Source organism: Parambassis ranga, chromosome 12, assembly GCF_900634625.1.
Source record: "Parambassis ranga chromosome 12, fParRan2.1, whole genome shotgun sequence".
NCBI classification, from domain to species: Eukaryota; Metazoa; Chordata; class Actinopteri; family Ambassidae; genus Parambassis; species Parambassis ranga.
In genome coordinates this window covers 14,096,237-14,110,176 of record NC_041032.1, presented here as the reverse complement: position 1 = coordinate 14,110,176, position 13,940 = coordinate 14,096,237, and positions in this window count along the sequence as shown.

Here is a 13,940-nt window from a genome sequence, read left to right as displayed (position 1 = left end):
ATCACAGGTCGATTCCCTCATTCAATAAAAAAAAAAGATCAGCTAGATGAAAAAGTTGATAAGCCTCCGTTGTCATGGTTACAAGAACACGTGGTGGATGAGGGACAGCCGAGGTGGGAAACATTTTAGAACTTAAAAAGAGTCAGTCTCCCATGTTAAAGTGTCTGATGATTTGTTGACACATGCATCCACCCCAGCCCATTAAACACACACACACACACACACACACACACTTTCACTGTAACAACATCACCTGACTTCAGCCACTTCAGAGCTTTATAATCTGAGTGTAAACAGAGTAATAAAAACAATTATGAGTCCATGAAAACAGTGCGATAAGTTTACTGTGCTGTCAATCAGACCTTAGAGCACAGCCATTATAGCCCCATGTGATATCACTAGCTACAGGAGACGAGTCAAGCTGAGCTCGATGCAGCAGCACAGCAGCCCACGGGCTCAATTAAAGGGACCTGATAGATAATAGTAAGGAAGCACTGAGTCCTGGTCTGTGTGACTGTATTCAAACTAGCTGGTATTTGTCGTTTTCAATAAAAATATGAATCAAACAACTGTACAGTTTTTGTTCATTCATTACTTTTAGCTGACAATTTTTTTAACTAAATGCTTTTATAAAAACATAAACATCCAACTCATTTATTAGTATTTTAATTTTGAGTATTAATGAGTTTCTCTGCTAACTTAGTAGTGTTGTTACACACTGTGTAACAAAGAGTTCCAAATCTCAATTTATAGACAAATATAACTTACAAATTCTATTTATTTTCTAAGTAACATGTCTCTTTAAATCTCCATGGTGACTGGAATCCCTTTTTTTTTTTTGGTGCCATGTTGGATCTCACCTGGAGCCGTGTCTGTGATCTGATCTGCTACAGGTCTAATGCACAGTATGGATCTTCTGTAAGTAAAAAATAATGAGTGTGCTATAGATAGAAAACAGATGGGACACTGAGCCAACACAATATGCACCATGTAAGAGCGTATCTATGGAGGTGTCTGTGGAGGATGGTCATTTTCAGCAGCGTTTGTGTTTACAGATCACTTAAATGATAAATAAAGTTTGGTTTTGGCCACTGTAAATCAACAAAGACCAAACATAGGCACATCGTGTATAAGCAGGCTTTTTCATCAATGATGCAAATCAATAACATGACAATAACATGGATGTGCCAACATGACCAATGTATTCAGTGTTTAAGGCTCTTTTTGTTACACAAATGTTGTCACACTCCGTTTAATCATTACAAAATGACCATCCTCAGTGAGTCACAGAAACGCTGGAATCTGTTGTGCTGCATCTATAATACAGCGTGCAGTATTGATTCCTCCTGCCACAGCCGAACACAGTGTTATCAGGGCATTGCACAAGGAGAGGGAAACAGCCATATATGCACGGCGACCAGCAAGGCATAAAGAGGATAAAGACACATCAATACCTCAGCGTGACGGTGCAGCTCTGCCCAGCTGCTCACTGAGTAATTGGTATGTATGTGCATCTTTTTTCCTCCTCATGTGTGTGTTTGGAAACAAAAACACTGAAACTTTATTTTTTTCTGTCCTCATTAAGGAAGCACCAACTGAGATCTGAAGTTTCAGAAATGTCTGAAAAATAATAAAACTGTGGCTGCAATAAAAATGCATCAAACGTGTAGCATCAAGTTTATTGCTTTACTATTAAGGTTTATAAAGTGTTTCTTAATGGGGATTTCTGTCATGTTACAGCAGTGCCACCTACTGTTGGATGATGGCTATAGCTGCATGAAACACTTCTTGGGTACATGCTTATTTAATTCACATTCATTTTAAATTAAATACCATGGACTCTATTGAATTTGTAAATTTGATGGCTGACCTCAGTACTTCATATTATTTTTTTTTAATTAAACCTCTTTATTGATGACACATCCAGCCACAAACAGGGCTCTCACACACTCTCCCTCTCTCTCTCTCTCTCTCTCTCTCTCTGCCCTGGACAGCATCCTTGTTTTGAATCATCAGACACTTGGCAGCCTGCTGAGGAGTGATGACTGTTAGTTAGTTAGTCACTGCATGGGCGTTGTTTTCAAAGTGGGTGCAGCCACAAAAGGTGAAAAGGTGATTTTGTGCATTATCTGTTTTGTTGTATTATTCATTATATGTATTACACACATTCTCAATTTGCATGATTTATTCCCTTTATTCCCCCTTTCCACGCATGATATATTTTCATTTAGTATCTTTGCTTTTTGCTAGGTCAGCTAAGTCAGCTGCTGTTCTATTTTTTGTTTTGGATTTTTGTTTTCAGCATACATTCACTATTTCCCAGATGAAATTGTCTTGACTTGATAACCACTTTATTTTCCATATGAGTCATACCTATGGGGTGGTTTGATGAATTTCACCCACTATATGATCCAGTTTTTAGGGAGTAACCTCTGTGACTATGACTAAGGTAATTACACTGGTGGGTTGATACTGCACAGATTAACCCTTACCTTACGCAATCCCTCCCCCCCAAAAAAAACTCCCACCCAAAAGCCTTTACAATAGTTTCAGTCATTCTGGTTTCACTGGTAAAGATTAACCCCACACTCTGTGGTCTTTATTGCCATGCCTGACCAGTTTTGCTCTTACAGTCAGAGCCTCTGAGATTCTATCAGCTGTGTGCATCGTTAATATCAGTGTAGGATTCTTGTGTTTTCATGAGTTTTTGACCCACTTTTCCCAGACCTATGTGACATGGCTTATAGAAAGCTGCCACTAGATGGCACCATGTGATGTCAAAACAACAGGCATACTAAACAAGAGCTCTGTCTTGTTCCTGCAGATCGTTGTGGTAATTAAGTGGCTCACATTTAAGCATTTTTAAATATCATTATTATTAAGAGAAATCTATACAAGAAGACATTGTGGATACATCTGTATCTGTATTAGAAGAATACAAAATATTAATAATATGAGAAGAAAAAAAGGTGTTGTGCACAGAGAAGAAGAAGTCATGTCCTAAAAGGTTGAATAAATGATGTGATGATACAAATGAGGGATAAAAAACAAGTGATTAAGAAGCTTTATAATAAAGAAAAGGAAAGCTATGAGACATAAACATGCTTGTGAAGGGCATCACAAGCTCTCAAAATCTCTCTCTCTTACATGATTTTAGTGAAAGCAGGAAAGTGTTTTCGCACACATGGAACCCCTTGGTGGATCATGATAAAGCTTTGCATGAAAACCATCCTATAGTACATCTGATAACTCCCTTTCAAAGATCTTTCTGGCACATGCTGGTAGCGATGTGACTTAGCTGTTGAAATCCAAAGGTAAAAACTTGAAGAACCTGTGGAGCCTCCAGGTGACTCACCTGAAAAACCCACCTGGAGAAAAACAAAACGGGGACGGCCAGTGTCAGATTGAGCGATTACCCCTGCTATGCATGTTTAAACTAATCTGATCTGTTGTGACACTACAAATATGTTGCAGTGTGTTCCATCATAGTTACAAACTCATTATTTTATACATTAAAAGCAGGTCAACTGATAGCATGCACTCTCTGGTGTGTGTGATGTCTTTATTGGTATCTTATTGGTATCTTTTTGAAGCATTTCACAGCTAAAAAAAGTCACTTCACTCAAGAAGTTATGGAAAATCATTTAGCTTTAGCCTATACATAAGTTAAAAGTTTGTTTTTTTTAAGAAGGTTGCACTGCTAACGCTGCAAATGACAGACCAGGCTGATTGTGAACTAGAGCAAAAACAACATACATGGCTGTTTCTGCAACGTCTGTGGTGAGCCATGGTCAGCCATGTTGTTTGTTTACATCAGTCTGAAAAGATTATAAGTTGTAAATTGGAAATTCTGACCTCCATCATTAACTTCCTGAGAGCTGAAAACATAGCTCTACTTCAAATATGCCTTTGGTAAACAAAGTTCTCCTCTAAATGACAGTCTGCTGCAGCTCAAAGAGCTCCAGCACAATCTGGACGTGCGCTGACTAATAATCCACATGTATTAACCGTCTGCATGGCTGATAAGACGACACAGCAGGCCGTCTTGAGTCATGATGAGAATTTACTCGCACACTGCGACTATCAAATATGCTTTTCTTTCTCAATCCATAAATGATAAGTTCAAAGGGAACTTCAGGGGGAATGGGGACCTGCCTGACGGATGGTTAGCTGTTATGTATATAGATATATACAGCTGGTTTTTGGTATCCAGGCAACATGGATCAAGAAGACATAATTAGTTAAGGATGTCTTCTTCAAAACTTCCATTAGAGATGAGAGAAGAAACAAAGAAGAAGAAGAAGAAGAAGAAGAAGGGGAGTACGCTGAGGTTGCTGCTCATTCACAAAGTTTAACATGACAGTGCCATCATCAGATGTCCATGTGTAACCATGGCAACGTGTTTCAGGTCGTTTGTCTTTGAGTTTTTGCTGTAGAATTGACAGGACACGTGGTTAGAGCTGCAGTTAGCGTTACAATTGAAACCAAATGAAATGTTTTTTTTAGATCCATAAGCGTGTCGGGCCTCCAGCTACACACACACACACACTCATGCACACAAATATTTTCCTGTGTCGAGGAAGGCCCGTGTGGTTCTGTGCCATGGATTTGTGGTTTCCAATACAAATATCTGGCAGAGAAAAAGGCATTTTCACTTTGGCCTGCTGCTACACAGCATCAGTCACTGTTTCATAACAACACGCTTCACTTGTTTTCTCAACATTTACTCAACAACAGTGCAACTATGTCCTAAGGCAAGATGTATCAAATTCACAATCTATGTGATGTTAATCCACCACAGGACCAGCTGTTTAACTAAAACCACGGCCACCCAATTGACTTGTTGAACATTTCTGAGTTTTGAATCAGGAACCACGGTCCGTCTGGTTGTCACAGAACATCTGCCTTGGCTCCAGATTGTGTACGTTCACCTCAAAAGATGAGGTGCTACAGCCACTGACACCCAGTCCATGATATCATGTAAAGTGTGTGTGGATGTGGACATGCTTGTGTGTGTGTGTGTGTGCGCAAGTGTTGCTGTTGGAGGCGATCCAGTCTTGCAGATGGCCCTGGTTTGTGTTTGCACTGAACGGCTGCAAGCCTTTCGCCTCCCCGGTGACCATGACAAACTATGTGCGCACACACACACACACACACACACACAAACACACAGGACAATTAGTTTCTGAAAAGTCTTGCAAAGTATGTCAGATAAATCTTTTACAGACCTGAGGTAATTTGCAGATGATTGGAGTGATAAGAATGCCAGCACAATGATTACATAACAGGTTGTGTGTTCATTAATCAGTCAATGCAGGTAACATGGTGCTGCATTGTTTATATCGACAGTACAAACAGAGCTGCGGTCTGTTTTGTTTCAGGGAAAGCCCAAAGCGTCATATCAGCTGTGACGCCTTTCAGGTTCCATCTACTATACTTAGAATAGAAGAGAGGAGTCGGTGTACCTGGTCTCACCTGTACACACTCACTGGCTGGCAGCCACTACTATAGCAACAACAACAACAACACAGCGGGGAAGACTTTTGGACTTCCTGGGAGATCCTCTGGTATGCACGCTCAATGTTTGTGGACTCAGGAATGTTGCCTGGGCGACCGGAGGCCACGGAGAGGGAAACCCCTTATCTGCTGACGTTGTCGTTCAACCGTTGTCATAGTTCAAAGGCCGCTTAGGTAGGAATGAAAAAAAGAATACACACAGAAGCACACCTTAAAGGCTGGTCTTAGTATGTGTGTCTCCATGGAGATATTGTTTGGGTGGAGCGTATGCTCCACAGGGCATGAATGGTTACAGAGCAGAGAGAGAGAGAGAGAGAGAGAGAGAAAAGAACAAGGGCGTCCCTTGGCTGTGAGTCAGGACTGGTAGACTTACACTTTCAAGCAGGAACTCTAACGATTCATGAATGAGCTGCAAACCATAGGTTTGTTTATGTTTGTGAAAGGCTGGGAGTGTTGGATTTGAAAACCTCCAAGTGATTGCAACACATTTTTCTTTGTGTTGCAAGTGTTGTTTGGTGCTTTGTGGATCTTATGATGACTTCAGATCTGGACTATGTTTTAAAATGGGAGAGAAGCTGACGATAGTGCAATCAAACAGGACTACAACATCCACTGTAGTCTTTAAAAACACATTTTTTTTAACATCAAAGTTGTACTCTGTGAGTACGTCTATTGATTCAATTAAAAGATTCAATACATTTATCCCCATTAGTGTCGAAATGGACAACACCTGAGCATACCAAACCAGGTGAAAAGCATGAGGTGTTGTCCACAAATGTCACCAGCACTCCTTCACCTCTCAAATAAATCTGAATTCATTATTTGTGTCAGAGCACAGAAGGTGTCATGGCTCCATATCGAAACACGTTTACTCACACATGCCGGCACAGATGGTGCAGATTGTGTCAGCACTCTGATGGTCAATACATTCAGAACGTGTGCTCGGTTGACCATTTTTCAGTTCATTTTCCTGTGATGATGGGAATTTTCAGATGAGAGAGGCCACAGGTTTGATCTCAAACTTTGTCGATGCATTTCTTTGCTCTTGCCGCTTTAACTGAAATCTCTGCTAAGCTTTAAAAGATTCATCTATCTCCATTGTCTTATTGAATAATAATAAAAAAATATAATGCTTGTGTTTCACTCTGTAACATCATCTTACCTCCTTTTTTTTTACGTGCTAAACGGAGCATTAGATTGGCATCACGCACCAGTATGTGTTCATTACAGACCTCTATCCCTGCTGGGATTAATTATTTAACACTTAGTGAGTGAGTGAGTGAGTGAATTCACATTAGTCAATGGAAGAAGACGAAGAAAAACCTGATGTTTGCCTAAACAACTGCTGATAATTTCCATTGTCAAAAGGTGCATGAATTCACTTTTAAAGCTGATAAAATGTTGAAAACTTTCTATCTTGTTTTTTTTTTAGCTTTAACGCCCAAAAGCCTGTGGAACACCAGCCCAAACCAGCCAGATCAGCGGATTAACACAGCTGCAGGGGAGAGACGTTAACACTGTTTGCATGACTCATCCCGCTCTGAACATTAATTTTATGGATTTTCCCTGATGAGAACCTCCATTTGCATGCAGCACTTGTGATAACTGTCAGTTTTTTTTGCAGCTTTCCCTTCCTTTTTTTAATATAAAACATTTCTCCCCCCGAAGGGATGCACAAACATTTGCTCAAATCATTAGCGATGAAAAAAAAAAAAAAAAAAAACCTAAGCTAAGCTAAACCATTGATCAATATTACACCATGTCTTCCTATGGAGTCCTCAGGAAGATACCCTGTTGGACAGCCAAATACATCAAGTGACATTTTCTTTGATAAACAACATTTGAGGATGTCAGGGCACTTAATCAATTTGGATAATGTTAATATATGCGTTGAAATATTGATAGGGATGATCGACCTCCTGTGGGGAGAAGCTCGTTAATAAACATAATCCCCTGAGCATCCAGCCAGCAGAAAAAGATCAGATGGGGCTGTTTATGCTGAGGTTGACCTGCTGAATTAAAGATCAACAAAAATCAAATTTACCCTTAAATGAGCATCAATGATTTATAGCCGAGCCTTATATTAAAAATAATAGGTGCAGGCTTAATATATTTATTTTTTACTGGCGGTTATAACTGAATATCACACTAATTATAAGCTGGAGACAGGAGAGAGCGTTCACTCCCTGCATTCTTAAACATTCTTTCAGAGCTGACGGAAATGCTGCACGTCATGACTTTGCTTGTATTGCGACATAAACAGCAAGATGTGCTAAAAAAAAAAAAAAAGTCCTAAACTGGTTTAGCCTGTTCCTTAAAAGCAGTGATGGACAATGAGAGCTGGGAGGAGAGGAGACTCCACACCCCTGTGTGCAGCTGTTGCTTCTATACAGACACATAAAGGGATACATATGCAGGAGGAGTCATAGTTTCCATGATGACAGTGAGGAAATCCTGTGGTGCAACTTGGAGGACCAACCTTTGCTCCAATGTTTAACTCAATCATTAACCGGGGGACTCACAAAGGTCCCATTGTGAGTCAATAAAAACGCTTTAGAGACCAAAACTGTCTGTACACATGCTTGATATTAATGTAGACACCTTGTTAGCAGCATGCCATTTTGGCAGTCTGCCTAAACACCCGATTAATACAAATACAGGCAAGGATGCCCATTGTGATTAAAATGAGTGGATGGGACACAGATCCAACTAAAGAGGTAGTTTTTGACACACTGATCTGTTCTAGTGCTCTTTTTTTCCAAGATGGTGCCAGTCTTCTGTCAACATGGCAGTGCCTGGAAGTGAGAGCCACACTGTCCATCTTTACATACAGTCTATAGCTGGTAATGCTCGACTACTCAGGAAGAGTTACTTGACTTTGACGTGTAAAATGGAGCAGTGCCTCTTTAGCTTCACAACCTTTGACCCACCTTAACCTCTTTGATGACCCCACTCATGTTCTCGCTCTGCACTTCTAGTATTACAGGACTAATCTAGCATTATGGCGGCTGCCCTCGGGTCACAGATGGCTGACAATTACAGCTCCCATTGTGTTTCCTGCAAGTTTTACAGTATCTCTCCCCCTCCTGGACTCGTCCTTTCCACCCCAGCCTCCCAGCCGTCTTCTTCTTCTTCTTTTCCCCTTAATCAGAGCAGAATAAGATTTAGAGAGGAGGTAAACACTCTGGTTTTATGATTGGGCCCCTTCTTACAGCGTGGTCTGTATAATTGAAAAGCCCTCTGTGACTATTTTAAGACACTACTGGGAACAGACTCCCATGTGTGTGTGCAGCGGCTGGGAATGGGGCTTTAGCTTTCTGTCCTACGTTCACTGATTGCTAAACGTCTCCTCCTGTGATTATCGCATTGTGACAAATATGTAAAAAATAAAAGCTCAGCTGTGATCTGTCACTTCTACAGAACAATGGTGACACCGCACTGTCACAGTGTGTGTGTGTGTGAGCGTGTGTTTGTCGAACAGGTCTTACTCAGAACCATCTGTTCTTCACACCGCTCTGCAATCCCCGACCACCAACATCCCACAAACCAAAATTAACGTTGTTTCACTGTGAGTAAAAAGTTTAAACAAACAGAAATATCAGCAGTCAGCGTCTTCTTTCTGCCCCTGAGTCGGCCATAATAGACCCTTTGTTCAGCTGAAATTATAAACTCTTATTTTGGACCTTGTTTGCATGTGTCAACTCTGAGTCTTGTGCGTCATTGAAAGCCTTGTACCTAAGGTTTAAAGTTAGAACCTCTGTAACAACATCAGATTTAAACACAGACAAAGAAACACTAAGTCAGGACATCTTCATCCTTCAACGACATAAAGCGAAGCAGGCGAACCGCAGGTTGTGACAGATATATGTGCAACCACAACCTGCATGCAAAACATGGCTGACACTGACATAAAGCTCCTGCTCTTTTTTCCCAGCTTTGCATATTGTCTTCGTTCAGAATTAAAGTTTTTAGAACAGATTCAACTTTCTTTTCTCTGAGTTTGACCACTCAGGGCCACCGTACATGCAGAAAATGACATCTGATAAACAGGATTTAAAACACAGATTTTCAATATATAATCAACATTCAACCTTGTCAGACTATAAATTTAATATAACAAATAATATGATAATCCTTCCAGTGGTTGGTGAGTTATTTGAGTCTGGACTGAGCTGAAATTCTGTAAAATCCACCCTAAATGCGCATTAAAAGAAGTTATGAGTGCATTAATTTTATACCGTAGTTCAAAAAAAAGAGAGAAACTAAATATCTATAGCTTCACTCACTCACGAAAAAGAAACCACCATGAGTTTTTGTGGTTAAAAAAAGATATTTATATATAAAAATATTGCCTCATAAAGCCATTTAAATAACATGTCGGCATGGTCCCCCAACTCCAACAAATAGGCCTGTTACCACATGAAAGACAGGCGACATGCTCTAGTTCTATTTAGCAGCGTAGTCTGACATGTATTTCTTTATTGGGTTTACCCAAAAGAAGCTCAGTTTATTTTATCACATATCACATTCCTGATTTTTAGGAATGACCTCAAAGCTGCACAATTTCTGGATTTGAAATTGGAGTTGGACATTTTGTTTCAGACTTTTGTCCTCAATGCACGGTAGAAAACAAATCTGTAATAATTTCTAGAAGGAGCCATTGCTTTTAACTTGAAGGCCACAATAACAAGATGGAACAGCTCTGCCAGCCACTGGAAATATGTGAATATTTTATTTTGAAGTGAACTGTCCCTTTAAATTAAAGGCCTTCAGGACTATACTTGTCTTCACCACCTCTGCCAACTATCCAACACACTGTGAACATAGCCTTTGTTATGGATAAAGAACCAGGATATGGTTAGCTTAGCTCAGCTTAGCCTTATATGACCATGAGATACAGGTTTGCCATTTCTTTAATCCATACACAAACACACATGAAGCCATTTCTTTGCTTAGACTTGCAAAGTCTAAACAACTGCTACCTCAGTATAGATGAGAGCGACTGGTACTGATATTTTACAAAACTATTGCCTATACTGGTGTGATCGGCTGTAAACATCAGGATTTTGTCTGTTATTCATAGTAAATAAATAGAAGCAGCAGCAGCAGCAGCAGCAGCAGCCGGTGAGAGCCGTGCAAAACAGCTCTGCAGCGAGACACACAGCAAGTGTGTTTCCAGATTTCAAAGTCAGCCACAATCATTACATTTGATTCCAGAAAAAGATCAAAGAGGGCTGAGGGGAACCCGCACACTGCAGACACGAGAAAAAGCTCCGTACGAAAATAGATGCTTCTACATTTCAACCATCAGCACACACTTCCATCAGCACTGAGAAGATGTTTTGACTCATGTGTGACAGAACAGTTAAGCGACAAAACAAAATGTGAGAGTGTTTTATGAGGCACCGAGCGGCATCGCCACACTGCCTCAACACAACAAAACACAAAGGCCTCAGGCATTGTTACAAAGATACGCAAATGTTTGTTTATCTCACTTTTATGTTTTAAGGTTTGTACTGAAAACAAAATTCAACTTTGATGTATTTTTAACTATTTTAAAGGCTTGTTTACGACAAACACTTTGTGGCAAATCTTAAAAAGAACCAGTCATTTTAATATTGTAAATGAAGGCGTTGAATTCCACTGTTTGAATACAGGTAGAACATCTTATTGATGCTAAAAAACAAACATATTTATGCTTATTAGCTTGATGTGACTTTGGCCAATGAGAAACAGGCACATACGTCCATATAAAACAGCAAATTTGCCATTTTTACACCCAAAAATATGCAGAATGGTGAACCTATTGGACGGAGCTAACTTTAGCCATTGTGGAGCACATTTTAAATATGTGTTTCTTTAACCTTAAAAAAATGTATTACTGTTCCTTTAATGTGTGTCTCTATGCAAACACACACTCTCACAGACACACAGCAAGAATTACTGCTGAAGAGAATTCCATGGTGCTTCATTCTGTGCTGGCTCTTCATTATAGTTAACTTAAATTAACAGCCACTTCAATAACAATAAAGCAACAGTAGGCAAGCTAATGAAACACTGAGCTGTTTCCAGCGTGCAAGTCTGACCCAGACTTCACTCACACCCACCAGCATACTTTCCCCTTACATCAGCAAACAAGAGAACTGCACAGCACTTTTTATTATTCATAAAACAAGATAATATAAACTGTCACTGGCACTGCAGACAATAATGTGGATTTCTTTTTTAAACTGTGCATTACGCTTCAATAAAATCCCCACTTTTTATTCAATACAACATGTCTAGACTATATTTTTATTATCATTATTGCCAGTAGCTAATTAGTGTTTTATTGTGCAAGTCAATTGGGGTTTTGGTCTGCCTTTTGTTTTTCTAAGTTTTTGTCATTCCTTGTGTCTCTGGGGGGAATGCCAGTCAACCAGTTAGTCAGCCACCCACTCAGAGTCAGGAGCTGATGCAGGAACCACAAGGAACCAGGAACCGCCCGCATGTCTCCCTCAACGTCACACTGACGCTGTCTGTCGGATGTGACAGCACAGCTTCACACGAAGGTGTAAAACATTTTAAATTTGATTTAGTTAATAAATTAAATCAATTAAATCAATCATTTTAATTTTTTTTACCCTATTTATCTTGACTTCTATGTGGTGTCTTATAATTTCTTTAATTATTTGTATTTCTTCTTTGCATAGTGATCGATATTATCCAACTATTAAGTTTAAATTCTCTTAACTATTTAAAAACATGCAGATTATTTTTTATTAGTGTTTTATTTATTTTAGGACTTCTCTGTTTAAACTGCTTGTAAAGCACCTTAAGTTGCTCCCGATCTTCCTGCTGTATACTGTAAATAAAGCTTGATTAACTGATTGATTAATGGTGCCTTCACATACACCATATGGACAAAAGTATGTGGACAGATGTGTGTGTTTGCTGGCCGCCATGTTTTTGGCGTTTGTAGAGTATGATGAAGAGTGATGAGGTCTGGCATTGAATGGCCTTCCACACTGAACTGGGAAGATCAATGAATGATGCAAACAATCATCAGCTGCAGATCTTGTGGACTGCACAGTGTCCATTTATCTTCTTCCTGTATATTATCCCATGTTTACACTACAACATGAATTTAAAAACTAAGTATGAAGAAGACACAGCTCTTCAAATATTAGAGGTCAGTATTCATTCAGATGGTTTTTACCTGACTGAAAATTATCCTCAGCATAATTAACCTGCTTTGCCCTGGTCTGTGGATAATTAAAAGTTGCTCCTCACTTTGAACTAAAAGTTTTAATGCTCTCTATGATGGAGCAGTTCTTCTTCCCAGCAGCAAAGTGCACGGAAGAATTTGATTTAACACATTTGATACCATTTAAAGAATTGAAGGGGCTTTTGGCCAATATAAGTTTCCATATTTAAATACTTTTTGTAATGCACGAACCATACATAGGGCACAATAAAGCAGAGAAATTTACCTACTGAGAGGACGAAGAAAATATGAGTGAGAATACCAGAGATGCAGAGAAAGAAAAAAAAAAAACTGAAACTGAAAGCAGCCCGCAAGCTATATATAGGGCAGATGTGGTGCTGGTGAAGCCCCTTGTAATAGAGGTGGTGGTTGGTGTTATGTTGCACTCTTTCTCCCCTCTTTCTCTGTCTTACTCTTACTCCAAGTTCTTTTTAATTTGCTCCCTCTAACCTCACATTTACAACGCAATTGCCCCCAGAGGACGTCAGCAGCTCGCTCTCCACTCCACAGCTGTTGGTGGAGGCGGAGGTGGATAGAGGAGAAAGGGAGGGAGGACAGAAGACGTAACCTTGCACACGTCTCCCTTAAGATTCGCCACAGAACGACTGTCAGGGGTTGTTTGTGTCAGGATGACTGAGAGGTAAACAACAGGTGTTACATATGGGATGCCTGAGGGGGATAATCTAAGAAGGGATTAGCTAAAATAGCATACAGTAGATTGGGTGACACAACAAAAAACTTGAGGCATTGTTTGGGATAGCACTAATGCCTGGCTGGCCCTCTGGCACGCACACAAACGCACACAAACACACAGCCTGCTATGGGTACAGTAATATCTCTTATCTGTCCATTTATTCAAGGTGACATAACACAAGCAGGAGCCTTCTGCTAAAAACTGCAGTTCCTTAAATGGCCACTAGAGGCTGGCTACAAAAAAAAAACCCTCATCAAACCATCGAACAGCAGAAATGTTTATGTAGTAATACACATACATATGAAACATGTTTATTTTCCGATGGAAATAAATGAATATTCAGTAACATTGTGTTTGCTTTAGGAAAAAGGAGCAACGATCCCCTGCACCCCTACACTACGTGCATCTCTATTTACTGTAAAGGCTTCTGCAGCCTTCAGGCTTTGCTTCCTGTATTTTGACACTTCATATGGAAACAGATAC